Raw genomic sequence first — 14,530 nt, 5'->3', positions numbered from 1 at the left:
CACAGGAATATTATTCAGCCATAAAAAGGAATGAAATTTTGATACATGGTACAATATGGATGAGCCTTGGAGAAACATTAAGTAAACCAGATGCAGTATCACGAATTCTGTATGATTTTCCCTTATATGAGGTACTTGCAATGAGCAAATTCATGGTAGAATTTTCAGAAATAGGAAGGAATGGAGAGTTTTGTTTAATGGTACAGAGTTGTTCAGGATGATGAAAATGTTCTGGGAATAGTGGTGATGGTTGCACAATGCTCTGAATGTACTTAATGCCACTGAAGAGTACACTCAAATATGGCTAAAATGGTAAATTTTATGTATAGTTTACCTGTCCCCCTCCAAAAAAGCCTAAGGGGCCCATTTCACACTGTTAGCTAAACAGGAGTCATGAAGGTCATGATCTCTAGTCTCACAATTCACAACTGCACTCTAATTCCAGTCCAGACTAACATGAAAGAAGGTAGAATATCATATACCCCCTCACATTTCCTCTGGTTAAAACGCTCTTCCATATAAAGCCAATGAATACAGAGGGAAATAGCCAGCATGACAAAGGCGCTTAGGCCAGAGAATCAGGGGAACTGCTAAAGCAGGCAAAGCCCTCATGGAGCTGGCAGTGAGAGCCCCAGGCCATCTTCAAATAAAGCCCCAGGGAGTGGGAGGCCAATAAGCAAGATGACTCCTTCAACAGATATCCTACTTACATCCTATGTTACAAAGTTCTGAGTTTAAGTTTATTAAGTATATCCTCTTAATAGTAAGCATTTGTGTTTGTGATGGACAGTAGGAAGGAACTAAGTCCATAGGTGATTAACCTCTGAATCTCCACTCATTCAGTTAATGTTTGTTACATAATCAAGACAAAGTTTCAAGAACTAGAGATGTATAAACAAGAATAAGATATGCCACACCTTTAAGGAACTTAGCCAGAGTTGTAGGATATCTATACAAAAAAATTCAATTAACACTATTTAGCACCTTACAATCAACAATTTGGCTGCAATCAGGTGTTAGCCATTATGCTAAACTCTGGGTAGTCAAAGGTGATTAAGATACAATCTTCTACGGGCGCCTGGGTGGCTCAGTGGGTTAAGGCGCTGCCTTCGGCTCAGGTCATGATCTCGGGGTCCTAGGATCGAGTCCCATGTCGGGCTCTCTGCTCAGCAGGGAGCCTGCTTCTCTCTTTCTCTGCCTGCCTCTCTGTCTACTTGTGATCTCTCTGTCAAATAAATAAATAAATCTTAAAAAAAAATACAATCTTCTAGGGAAAGGAGTAAACAAATACTTCCATATGTGTCACAATACATGTAACATCTATAATGCATAGTACCCCCCCCCCCAAAAAAAAGGAAAAGAAAAAAGAAATCGGGGCGCCTGGGTGGCTCAGTGGGTTAAGCCGCTGCCTTCGGCTCAGGTCATGATCTCAGGGTCCCGGGATCGAGCTCCACATCGGGTTCTCTGCTCAGCAGGGAGCCTGCTTCCCCCTCTCTCTCTGCCTGCCTCTCTGCCTACTTGTGATCTGTCTATCGAATAAATAAAATCTTTAAAAAAAAAAAAAAAAGAAAAAAAAAAAAGAAAAAAGAAATCATTTAGGTTTAAATAGGTCTTATAAAACCTAGTATTGGGGCGCCTGGGTGGCTCAGTGGGTTGAGAATCTACCTTCGGCTTGGGTCGTGATCTTGGGGTCCTGGGATTGAGCCCCGCATCGGGCTCTCTGCTCAGCAGAGAGTCTGCTTCCCCCTCTCTCTCTGCCTGCCTCTCTGCCTACTTGTAATCTCTGCCTGTCAAATAAATAAAATAAAAATCTTTAAAAATAAATAAATAAGACCTAGTATTATGTCTTGGAATGTAGACTCAACACTGTCACTGAAGCACAGAACCATGGACCCTCAGCCTCTCAAAGGGAAACTTTTTTTTTTTTTTTTACAAACATCAATAAATAAGGAACTGCCATATGGAGTAGAGTATGCATTTTTCTGTATAACCTAACAAGACAGTAAACTCAGAAATGATAGCATGAAAAGTAAATGCAATAAAGTTTCAAGGCGGGGCTCAAGGAAGGAAACAAAATAATGAGTGAGAAGAGGAAAAAAAGATCAGGAAATGATATTTAGAAGATGGTGTTCAAAATGGCTTTTAAAAGAGGAACAGATAAAAGTAAGGAAATTGTGTCAATCTCTCCTCATTAGATAAGGTCGTTGAAGGCAGGAACTTGCCTCATTTACCCTGCACGAAGCACACTAGACTGCACCTACGTAAGTGCTTTAAAAAAAAAAAAAAAGACTTTTGAATTCCACCAAAGATAGTATGAGGAATCTTCATTAAGCAAGAACTATGTTTAGTCCAATAGGCAATGGACACTCTTGGAAGATTTGCCAACGGAAGTAAGGCTGATATCTCTACATTTGAATATTGTTATCATCACAAAATAGGATACATAAGGGGCACCTAGGTGGCTCAGTCCATTAAGCATCTTGCCTTCAGCTCAGGTCATGATCCAGGGTCCTGGGATAGAGCCCCCTACTGCTCAACAGAGCCTGCTTCTCCCTCTCCCGCTACCCTCCTTCTGCTTGTGCACTCAGTGCCCTCTCTCTCAAGCTCGAATAAATAAATAAAATCTTTTAAAAAAAAAAAAAAAAGGATACTTAAAAACCCCATTCTTACCCTCCATGAAAGAAAGCTGGGTAGCTGGGGAACAAATGGGGTGGTAGAATTACTCTACACAACTTTACTTACTCTGCCAAAATTTTTGTATCCTTTGAATTTTGTGGCATGTGACAGTATTATCTATTCAAAAAATTTAATAAAATTTTATTTTTAAGAATCTGCACAGTACCAACCTTGCAGTCCTGGATAAAGAAGATGTGGTATATATACACAATGGAATACTATGCAGCCATCAAAAGAAATGAAATCTTGCCATTTGCGACAACGTGGATGGAACTAGAGCGTATCATGCTTAGCGAAATAAGTCAAGCAGAGAAAGACAACTATCATATGATCTCCCTGATATGAGGAAGTGGTGATGCAACATGGGGGCTTAAGTGGGTAGGAGAAGAATCAATGAAACAAGATGGGATTGGGAGGAAGACAAACCATAAGTGACTCTTTTTTTTTTTTTTTTTTTTTTTTTTAAAGATTTTATTTATTTATTTGACAGAGAGAAATCACAAGTAGTTGGAGAGGCAGGCAGAGAGAGAGAGAGAGGAGGAAGCAGGCTCCCCACTGAGCAGAGAGCCCCATGTGGGACTCGATCCCAGGACCCTGAGATCATGACCCGAGCCGAAGGCAGCGGCTTAACCCACTGAACCACCCAGGCGCCCCCCATAAGTGACTCTTAATCTCACAAAACAAACTGAGGGTTGCTGGGGGGAGGGGGGTTGGGTGAAGGGGGGTGGAGTTATGGACATTGGGGAGGGTACATGCTTTGGTGAGTGCTGTGAAGTGTGTAAACCTGGCGATTCACAGACCTGTACCCCTGGGGATAAAAATATGTTTATAAAAAATAAAAAATTTAAAAAAAAAAAGAATCTGCACAGTAAGAGTGAATCTGATAGCAATGTGGAGAAAGCACTGCCATGGGAAGAAATAAGAAAAAGGAGTTCACTTTGGATGTTCTAACAACACTCAAGGCTAATAGTAAGAAAAGCCTGCTTTAATCTGGAGAAAAAAAAGAAAACAGCTAAAAGAAGCTCAAAAATATAGTTGTCAATGGAATCTGACAGTGACTGAATGGTTGGGGTAACATAAAGACCCACACCATGAATACCATTAATTAACTTTTTTTTTTTTAATAAAGATTTATTTATTTGACACAGCAAGAGAGGAAATACAAGCAGGGGGAGAAGCAGGCTTCATGCCAAGCAGAGAGCCCAATGTGTGGCCCGATCCCAATGTGTGGCCCGATCCTAGGACCCCAGGATCACAACCTGAGCCAAAGGCAGACACCTAACGACTGAGCCACCCAGGTGCCCCAATTAATTAACTTTATTAAATGCATTTTTCTATTATAAAAGCAACACATTCAGAGAATATAAGAAGTATAAAGAACACTATCCTATTTTTTTTTAACTTATTTATTTGACAGAGATCACAAGTAGGCAGAGAGGCAGGCAAAGAGAGAGAGAAGAGGAAGCAGGCTCCCCGCAGAGCAGACAGCCCAATGAGGAGCTCCATCCCAGCATCCTGGGATCATGACCTGAGCAGAAGGCAGAGGCTTTAACCCACTGAGCCACCCAGGCGCCCCAAAGAACATTATTCTTATTTCTACTGTTTAACGATAACTGTTAACATCTACATGTTATATTTATATTTTTTAGATTTTTATCTTTTGTATTTTCTTCCCATGTGTAGGCTTTGAGATTTTTTCAAAACAGCTGGAGATGTAATTCACATACAACTCACCCACTTTAAGTGTACAATTTGATGGTTTTTATTATATTCAAGAGTTGTGCATCCATCTCCACAATCTGAGAACATTTTCATCCCTCCAAAAAAAAAAAAAAAAAAAAAAGACCCTATCACAGTCGCTATCCATTCCCAGTAGCCTGTCCATTCCTGTACTCCTTCCAGCCCCTGGCAACCACTAACCTACATTCTGTCTCTGTGGACTAGCCTATTCTGGACATTTCATACAAATGGAATCATAAAATATATGGTCTTTAATGACTGGTTTCTTCCATTTAACATGTTTGCAAGGTTTATACATGTCGGAGAATGTATCAGTACACCATCTCTTTTCATACTGAATAATATTCCACTGTATTTTTTTTATAAAACTGTAATCGTTCCAGATACATACTTTTGTGTTCAACATTTTCCATGTTATCAATGCGTCATATAATCCATATTTAATGACAAGCACAGTGCCCCATCAAGTGGCTGTACCACCATTTACTTAATCATTTCACTAATGTTGGACATTTGAACTCTTTCCAGTCTTTTCTACTGTAAACAAATTCTCGTAAATGCAAATGGTAGTTCCTTTCTGAATGATCTTCTCAATCCAGAGAAATGCCTCTCCTAGAAACTCTTGAGTTTCCCAATGAGATCTGCCACAGAAAACAAAAGTCATATTCTTCCAGAAAAAATTTAGAATTTCATCCATCCCAAACCCAAGTAATGGAGAGATGTTAAAAGCTATCCATGCTTGTAAAGGATGCCTCAGAAATACCTAGATTAAGACCTAGCTGGCTCAGTCAGTACAGCATGCGACTCTTGATCTCGGGGTTGTAAATTTGAGCCCCATGACGGGTGTAAAGATTACTTTAAAAAAAAAAAAAGAAAAGAAAGAAAAAGAAGAAGAAAGAAAAGAAAAAGAAAAAAGGAACAAAAATTCCTAATTCTAAAGATATATTAACACAGTTAAACAATAACTGGCCTGACTCTTCCATCAGAAATGTACATGGATGGAAAAAAGTAAACACTGTCCCAACTGTGATGCCTAGTATTAAGTATCTTCAAAGAAGTCAAACCACTTTTGTTTTCCATAGCAGGATGGAAGAAAATAAATAGAAGATCCTGACTCCAACAGTAAAAATGTACTTATGCTTGTTACTATATGACAATAAATGGAATCCAACAGGTTGAAAGAGGAAGAAGACACCAGCAAAATCCACAAGGTCCTCACCAGCACTTAAAGATACTGGGACCCCTAAAACACTGTCATTGCCCGCTGCTTTCCTTTCATTAACCAAAAATACCAACAATCTCAAAATCACAAAGATTTAAAAATTTGAAACTAGCTTTGGGATTGTTAATCCCTACCTCTGTAAAATCCTTTAGAATCTGGTCTAAAAATAAAACTATGTGTCAAGTATTCCTCAAGAAAACTATGTACACTGATTGGAATGTGAAGCAATTAACACACTTTGAGTGATTTGCCAAAGAGACTTGAGATAGCTTGGGCCAAAACCAATAACAAAGAAACAACACCCACTTGACATTTTCCTTGGTTAAACTGAGATTTTAGGAGCAATTTTAGAAGAAAAGCTAAAAAGCTCTGAAGTTAACCAGGAAAATCAATGAGAGCTACTCAAGTATTCTGGGAGAAACGGAGGAACAAAATGATTTGATCACTGTAAAATAAAAGATGAAAACTTTAATACAAAATTAAGCAATTTTTACTCTACTTTTAAGCAAGAATAAAATACCCCACCATTACTATCATGACAATAATAGACAAGGCAGTATAGCCCTATACCAGAAATACTAACTAAACTGTAATGCAAACATGCAGTGTTACATTTAGCACCTAGTCAGTTTAGCAAATAGGAATTCTGAACCAGTCATACACATAAACACACACACACAATACAACAACCTATAACTCTACACAACCTCATTGTAAATAAGCCCACTGTTCCTTGGTCTTCCAATTAATTTAGTCAAGGTGAGCAATTTTTCAACTAGTTTTAAAGAAATGATTTCCGGGACGCCTGGGTGGCTCAGTTGGTTAAGCAGCTGCCTTCAGCTCAGGTCATGATCCCAGTGTCCTGGGATCGAGTCCCACATCGGGCTCCTTGCTCCTCAGGGAGCCTGCTTCTCCCTCTGACTCTGCCTTCCACTCTGTCTGCCTATGCTTGCTCTCGCTCGCTCTCTCTCTGACAAATAAATAAATAAAATCTTAAAAAAAAAAAAAAAGAAATGATTTCCATGACCTGTACAATTTGAAAAACAAAAAACCTTTACAAGTTCGATTTTGTGGTTTCATAAACCCCCTACTGTCACACAGTCCACTGCCTTTCAAATGCAATATTTAAAATTCTCTTCTGCAAGTCAACATTAAGGCATGCTGTTTGGCTAACAAGCTCCTCCCAAGACCAGGATTATTATGTATGGCCTATTATGTTCCTAACATGCAAACAAAAGCATTCCCTCATGTAACATTTTACTATTTTTAGGCAGGTCACTAACAAAGTTTTATCTGAAATTAGAATGTAGCAGAATCATACATCTACTACTAACAAACTACTTGAAATAGTAATTTAAAGTTATTAATTGTATTTTCCATTTAATAAGTAACCTAGTACTTCTGGAAGTTTAACTTCCAAGAAGTTGTTGTTTAATCCTCAGAGCAAACCACCTTCTTTGGTTTTCACAAATGGCATGTTTTAACTAAACACAACTAGTTTCAGAGCAGCTGTAATACAATATTTTATGTTTAACCATTCTCCCTTTCACCTTTTAGATCCTTTTCATTACGAATGACCAGCTTAATCTGTTTCTCTGTTTTCTTCTGCAAACCCAAATCCCGTAAAATATGTTCTAATGTATTTCACTCAAGCCTCCTACTTTGAAGGCTTACACTTTTCAACTACTGACAAAAGTTTTAACAAGGCTAAGCAACCCCATTACAAGTTTTAATCACAAACACCACATACCTAAAAGATAAGCTTTTCCAGCAGAAACACTAACAGGTTTATTTTTCCAAGTATCCAGTGTTCAACCGGGTCAAATGTTTCTCTTGCATTTTAAACAGCTTAGCCCTTGAAGTGATAAGGGTGAAAACAAGCCAAAAGTCTCTTAATAATGTTCTTCAGTGGCATGTAATCATCACAACCCAAGAAAAACTCAGGAACTGCTAGCTAAAGTCAGTTAAGACCATAATAATCACGTTACCTTAAGCATTAATCACAACAATAGAGAGATTTGGGGTAAATTATGTTTATATAGCTAAAGACTTTATAACAAAATCGAAAACCACAGAATCAATGCAAAGAAAGTTTACTAAATATACAACACCTAATAAATTAAAAATACTTTCAGCTGTTTCAAATAATCTTCCAATTTCTATATGACAGGGGAGTGTGGTTTTTATTGCGAACAGCCATTTAAAAGGCAGTATTAGCAGCATGCGCTACATGCATAAAGTCATTTTAGTGAGCAAGCAAAAGGTTAGAAAAATCTTTTACAAAAACACCTACGAATATGAAGTTCAGTTCATTCAACACCACGTAAGTGCAAAACATCTGACATAAGGCACTTATCAAAAATGTCCTTAAATGGCTTTAACACAGTACATCTTTTCAGTTACTATCAGCTTCAACATCATAAAGGGAGAAAATAGTTATCAGCAAGAAAAAAATAGAATATTCATTTAAAATAATCCAAATTAAATCAACTAGTTCACTGTCTCCAACAAAGATCCTTCACAACTTTTCTTTTAGACCCTCATCTCTCACCACTTCCTTCCTGCACCCCAAACTCATCCCAACTCCTGCATATCTCTATGCCTTTTTACCAGCGGTTCTTCAGCTTATAATGCTCTCCTCTCCTCACCTGGTAAGCACTTACTCATCAGTCCAAAACTGGCCGCAAAAGTTCCCTCCAGTGTTCAAGCTTCCCCAACTCCCCCAGGCAAAATTGGCTTTTCCAATTCCCAAAACACTCAGTAAGCCCATCCTGCGCATTGTTTTCACGCCTTGGTGAGAAGAAAGAAGAGCAGGTTCCCTCCACTCAGCCCATAGAGGACGAAGCAGGCAGAAATACTCCACGAACGTGAGCTGAATTCGTCCCTACTTGGATTAAACGACTCTCTAGAACCCGGTCACAGCTCAAGGAGACATAGGGGATCCTAACATTCTTCCCACCAGAGAAATGAATACCAGAGGGCACACCCAGAGCCCTGAAATGAGAACAATGAATGAACACAGCCGCCTCTCCTCTCATGATGTTCCAACTCCTCTTTCTGGGCATCGACTAGCTCTGCTGAACCTCTGCAGCTGCAGAACCCAAGAGTCCTGGCGGCTCTCACTTTACACAAAAGACAGCCCTGGATCTTCATTCCAAAGCATCCCAGGGCCAAACCTCAGTATACGCATCCCAAACCTTTCATTAGTAACCCAGAGTCCCGAAACCCAAGGCGAGGCCCCCTATATCTTTGTGGTGGGGCACTGACCCACTTCCTCCTCTCGTCCCCGATTCTTCTCGTCCTCCCTATAAGGGTGTCACCTGAGTGACGGACTCTGAGATAAGATGCAAGACTGGGACCCCCCACCCCGCACCCAGAAAGAAAAGGAATTAGTCCACCTGAATGACAACACAGATACGGGGCTATTCTGGGCAGATTCTCCCATTTACCAAAATATAAGGAATGTGCACCGAGTACAGGGGTGGCGCTAGCACGTTTCCCCGAAACACAAGGAAATTTGAGTGGGGATGTGGAAACTCGGCTGGCCGGCCATGACACCGGGCTCCAGGGCTCCCGCCCGTCCAGCGCCACCCGGGGTGACAGCGGCCTGGCCCGGGCCCCCACTCGGCAGCTGCCGGGTCGCTCCATCAACGCCGCCCAGGCCCGGACGCATTAGAACTCTGCCCCTTCAGCCCCGCCGCCCGGATCCCCCGGCAGCCAGGGCCGACCCTGCCGCCTACCTGAAGGAGCCGAACCGCCTCCGTGTCCCGTCGTCCGGCGGCGGCGTCTGATCCGCTCCTCCTCCCCGCGGCGGGTGAGGGAGCGGGAGGCGGTCACATTCGGCGCGTCCCTAGCCCAGGGGACGGGGCCCCGGGCAGTCCCCGCATCATCGCACCCGCGCTCCGCGCCTCGGGGCACACGCCCCAAAGCCGGGCCAATTGGCCCTCTTCCGGGCCCAAGGAGAGCCGCAGGAAAGCCTTCCTGTCTCACGCTCGCCCTCTTCTTACTCCCGCCATCTAAGATGGCGGCCCCAACGCCCGCGACGAAGAGGCTCTCGGGCGGCCCCGGCAAATGAGCCTTCCACTCGGTGCTCCTCCTCCCGACCTGCGGCGCCACTGGCTCTCTGCTTCTGCGCGAGCCTGCCGGGCAGCGGCTGCAAACTTGGTTCGGGCATCTATCACTCTAGTCTGAACTCGGGCCCCGCCCCCAGGGGCGTGGCCTCGTGATGTCGCCAGTCGCCATTTCGGATCCGTGACGGCTGTGGGCCCGGTCCTGCTTGGCGCCCGGTGGGTGCTGTTGGCAATCGAGAAGGGCCACCTCGGACTCCCAGAGGGTCCGGGGCTTAACTGCGAGAGGAACGCCAGCCTGGCAGCATCACAAGGCCCGGAGATAACCAGACTTACCGGAGGACGCACCGTATACTGTGTAAAGCTTTGGCGCTATCCTTAGGCATGTTAGAATTCGAATCGCCACTTAGCTACTTATGTGTTGTATGGGAAAGTCCCTAAATTTTCCTTTTTTTTTTTTTCTTTTAATTTTCTTTAAGTAAGTAATCTCTACACCATACGTGGGACTTTTTAAGATCGAACGTCTCCTGCTTTTCTGAGCCAGCCAGACACCCGACCATAAAAGTTTTCTGAGCCTCACTTTTCTCTCCGTAAATTAGGGGACCTTTTTCCCCATCAGTTTGTTAAAAAGTTAACAAGACTGATAATATTCAGTCTAGTCCAAAGTATATGAAAACCGTTATGTACCCTAATTCAGGCAGGATTGCTTATGGGGAGGGCAGTTTGGCGTTATCTACTGACACTTTTTATGTGTATACCCCTCGTGCCAGCAGTTCCCCTTTTAGGCACTAATTTTAGAGAAATGTGTACCCATAGCACAAACAAGCATGTGCTAAGACGTTTATTGCCATATTGTTTGCATTAGAGATACCCTGGCAAAGATGTGAGTTAATTAAGTAGAAAACTACAAATAAACGGTGCTACATCCACAGTATGGCATTTTATCTGTCTTAAAAGATCCCAGTTATGGGCTGGGGTCATGATTCCAGGGTCCTGAGATGGAGCCCCTTGTGGACTCCTGCTCAGCGGGGAGTCTTCTTCTACCCCAGCATTTGCACAGGCTCTCTCTCTCTCAAATAAATAAATGAAACCTTTAAAAAAAAAAAAAAAACCGAGCAGGATCTATGTACTAATCCAAGACATTATATTTTTATAAGAACATTTTGTATGGTACGATGCTATTTATTCAAACACAGGCACGCAAAACTACCCAATACCATGTGCAACATTCATTTATGTAAATTTTTATGGGAGCCTATTGTGTACCACACTTTGTTCTGGTTGTTGGGAAATCTACATTCAAAAGCCCTGCCTTCTAGAGATGAAAGACCAAAAGAAAGTATAAAATAAATTCAGATAGTAATATGTGCAGTATAGGAAAATGAAGATGAAGCAAGATGAGAAAGATAAGACAGCTATGTGAGGACCAACATGCAAATAAATGCTGAGGAAAGACTGGAGGGCATTGAATACAGAAGGTCCATGAGAGTTGTTTTTGATGGGTTTTTTCTTTTTATAGGAGTAATAACAATAACGTCTACCTCACAGAATTAAATGAGATAAAACATGGGAAGCATTTAGCACAGAGCCTAGGGGTTGAGACTTAAGTACCTGGAATCTGATTGCCTGGTTTCGAATTTAGATTGCCACTTCCTCATTTGTGACTGAGATAAGTCATTTAAAGCTCAGTTTCTCAGTTTCTTCATCTAAAGAAAACATGATCATATCCACCTCTTAGAGTTAAAGGATTTAGTGAGTTTAAGATGTAAGGCACTTGGAACAGTTCCTGGCTTGTATTAAACATAGAAATGTTAGCTGTAATTATGCCTATCTCTTCTCGTAATATCATTACTACTTAGGATAGAGCAGCAAAACCACACTTGCTGACCCCAGGCCATTTCTTCCTTCAGTGGCCCCCAGCTGCTACACTTTACTTAGGGAGACTGCACTTCATTCAAACCTCTCAGCTGACAAGAGTGGCTATTTCATAAAAGAAAAAAAAAAAAAAAAAAGCTTATAAAGGTGAAATTCACATAACATAAACTTAACCCTTTTAAAGTGAAAAATTAAGTAGCATTTGATATGTTCACAGTTTTGTGCAATCACTTCTAGTTCCAAAATACTTCCCTCAATCTGAAGCAAAACTCCTTACCCATTAACCAGTTTCTCCCCATCCCATTTCTGCCCAGCCCCTGACAACCACCAAGATGCATTCTATAACTGGGGATTTATCTTTTCTGGATATTTCATATAAATGCAATTATACAACATGTGACTATGTGTGTCTGGTTCTTTTTACTTAGCATAATGTTTTCAAGGTTCATCCACATGACATTTATCAGTAACTTCTTTTTATAGCTGAATAATACTCCACCATACACAATTGACTGATGGACATTTGGACTGTTTCCATCTTTAGGCCATCGTGAATAGTGTTGCTGTGAGCATGCGTATACATGTGGTATTAGAGTACCTGTCTTCATGAGTGCCTGGGCACATCAGGCAGGTTCCCTGCTCCACAGGAAGCCTGCTTCTCCCTCTCCTGCTTCCCCTGCTGTGTTCCTTCTCTCTCTCTCTCTCTCTCTCTCTCTCTGTCAAATACATAAATAAAATCTTTTTTTTTTAAAAAGTACCTATCTTCAGTTCTTCCAGGCATATACTTAAGAGTAGAATTGCAGACATCACCTTGCACCCCACTGGGTTGCATGTCCTCTACTTTAAAAACCTCTGGCTTGGGGGCACCTGGGTGGCTCAGTGGGGTAAAGCCTCTGCCTTCAGCTCAGGTCATGACCCCAGGGTCCTGGGATCGAGCCCCGCATCTGGCTCTCTGCTCAACAGGGAGCCCGCTTCCCCCACCCCCACTCTTTGGGACGCCTGGGTGGCTCAGTGGGTTAAGCCACTGTCTTCGGCTCAGGTCATGATCCCAGGGTCCTGGGATCGAGCCCCAAATCAGGCTCTCTGCTCAGCAGGGAGCCTGCTTCCTCCTCTCTCTCTGCCTGCCTCTCTGCCTGCTTGTCATCTCTCTCTGTCAAATAAATAAATAAAATCTTTAAAAAAAAAACAAAAACCTCTGGCTTGGTGGTAGGAAAAGTCAAAGAACTAGAGTTTTTAGAAAAGAAAGAGGAATGATAACAGAAATGAGTCAAATAGTTTGAAGGAAGAATGGACATGCCATGATCTCAGATCAAAGAGAGAAGGGAAAGAATAGATGTCATTGGTTGGGGGAGGCTAAAATGGAAACTTACCCGGGTGTTGGAATGTTCCATTTAATTTGGGAGATGGATACATGAGTGTGTGTGTGTGTGTGTGTGTGAGAGAGAGAGAGAGAGAGAGAGATTGATATGTGTTCTTTCTATATATTTGCTACACCTCAATAAGAAATTCTTTAAAGGGGCGCCTGGGTGGCTCAGTGGGTTAAAACCTCTGCCTTCCACTCAGGTCATGATCCCAGGGTGTTGGGATCGAGCCCCGCATCAGACTCTCTGCTCTGCAGGGAGCCTGCTTCCTCCTCCTGCTCTCTCTGCCTGCCTCTCTGCCTACTTGTGATCTCTGTCTGTCAAATAAATTAATTTAATTTAAAAAAAAATTCTTTGTAAAGATGTATAAGGTCTTTAAGCCTGGCAGAAAGGATGAATTTTTTAGGTAAAAAAGGAAAACAAGTGATAGCTACCATTTATGGAAACTTTTCATGTATCTGGCATTTGCTACAATCACCGGTACACATTACTACCTGAAACTTCTGATCTTCAAATGAGAAACCCTTCTGAGAGGGTAATCAATCCAAGGACAAAGCTGGGAAGTGATGGAGAAGGGGTTTGAACCTGTTCATTTGTTAATTCATTCAACATTCAGTCGATAAAGATTTCCATTGTGCTTACCATGTGCCAGCTCCTGTGTTAGACCTGGGTCCGTGGCAGTGAATAAGCCAAGGTCTTTGCCCTCAAGGACTTGAAGGTCTGATGGGGAGGACATGCAGCAAACTGATAAACAAATCAGCATAAGAACTAGGATTATGGTCCTATGACGAAGGGAATGACTAGAGAATGTTAGAATTGGAAGTGGGTGTGCTTTTAGGCTCAGCAGCCATGGAGGGCCTCTCTTAAGGAGTAAGACTTAAGCTGGGCAATGAAGGAGGAAACCAGGGGGAGAGCAGCTGAAATGGCACGTGAAGGGTCATGAAGTGGGAAAGGAGTGTGGGCCAGTGTGGTTTAGAGCACAGAGGACGAGGGAGGGTGAGGTGGGCAGAGGACAAAGGATGGAGTCATATCCAGTCCAACTCCCACAACTTCCATGCCTTTCTATGCCATCCTGCCTCTCCAGTGAGTTTAATTTTAGTTACAGAGCAGTTTAAAGTGTGGGCCTGACTTGGGCTGGGTGCTGAGAGAGACAGAGCCTTGTAAACAGTTACCTCACCTGGTGATACAAATGTGCTCTAAGGGCGAGCTGACTGGAGTTCTGTGGTACCACACCAGAGGAAGGAGGGAGAGGCTGGTTCTGTCAGAGAAGCCTCCACAGAGGCAACACTTAAGCTGAGTCCTGAAGGAGGAGTCAGAATTTTCCAGACTGAGAAGGGTGGGACGACAGGGCAGGAGGTGGGAACCATATGACCAAAGGCACCGAGATGTGACTTTACAGATAAGTCTGAGAAACAGCATGCAGTTCTCAGTTGGAGACTGCCTCCCTGAGGCAGAAGAGAATGATGAAGGGGAGGTTGGAGGGGCAAAAGATGTCTCCCCTAGAGTCAATCTCCCTTAAGCCATGAGGCAGTCCTTAACGGGGACAGAGGAGTGGTTAAGGGGCTAGCTACTGGGGTGTCAACCACAAT

General features: G+C 42.4%; 1 protein-coding gene across 44 annotated transcripts in view; it reads right to left on the bottom strand.

Moving 5' to 3' along the window:
• RAF1 (Raf-1 proto-oncogene, serine/threonine kinase) overlaps window positions 1-9,833 on the bottom strand; it is an 86,814-nt gene extending 76,981 nt beyond the window's left edge. For 13 of the 44 annotated variants that reach the window (XM_082748657.1, XM_082748649.1, XM_082748635.1 and 10 more), the window contains exons 1-2: window positions 9,379-9,694; window positions 7,389-7,493 (exon numbers count right to left, since the gene is read on the bottom strand). The gene's annotated coding sequence lies outside the window, so the exon portion shown is untranslated. Of the gene's footprint in view, window positions 1-7,388; window positions 7,494-9,378 lie in introns of all 44 variants that reach the window. The other 31 variants (XM_082748659.1, XM_082748669.1, XM_082748636.1 and 28 more) reach the window with 16 other exon arrangements.
• Window positions 9,834-14,530: the final 4,697 nt, after the last annotated feature.

Source organism: Mustela nivalis (assembly GCF_964662115.1).
Source record: "Mustela nivalis genome assembly, chromosome: 1".
Lineage (NCBI taxonomy): Eukaryota > Metazoa > Chordata > Mammalia > Carnivora > Mustelidae > Mustela > Mustela nivalis.
The sequence above is the reverse complement of the archived record's forward strand: the minus strand, read 5'-3'. Positions and strand labels throughout refer to the sequence as shown.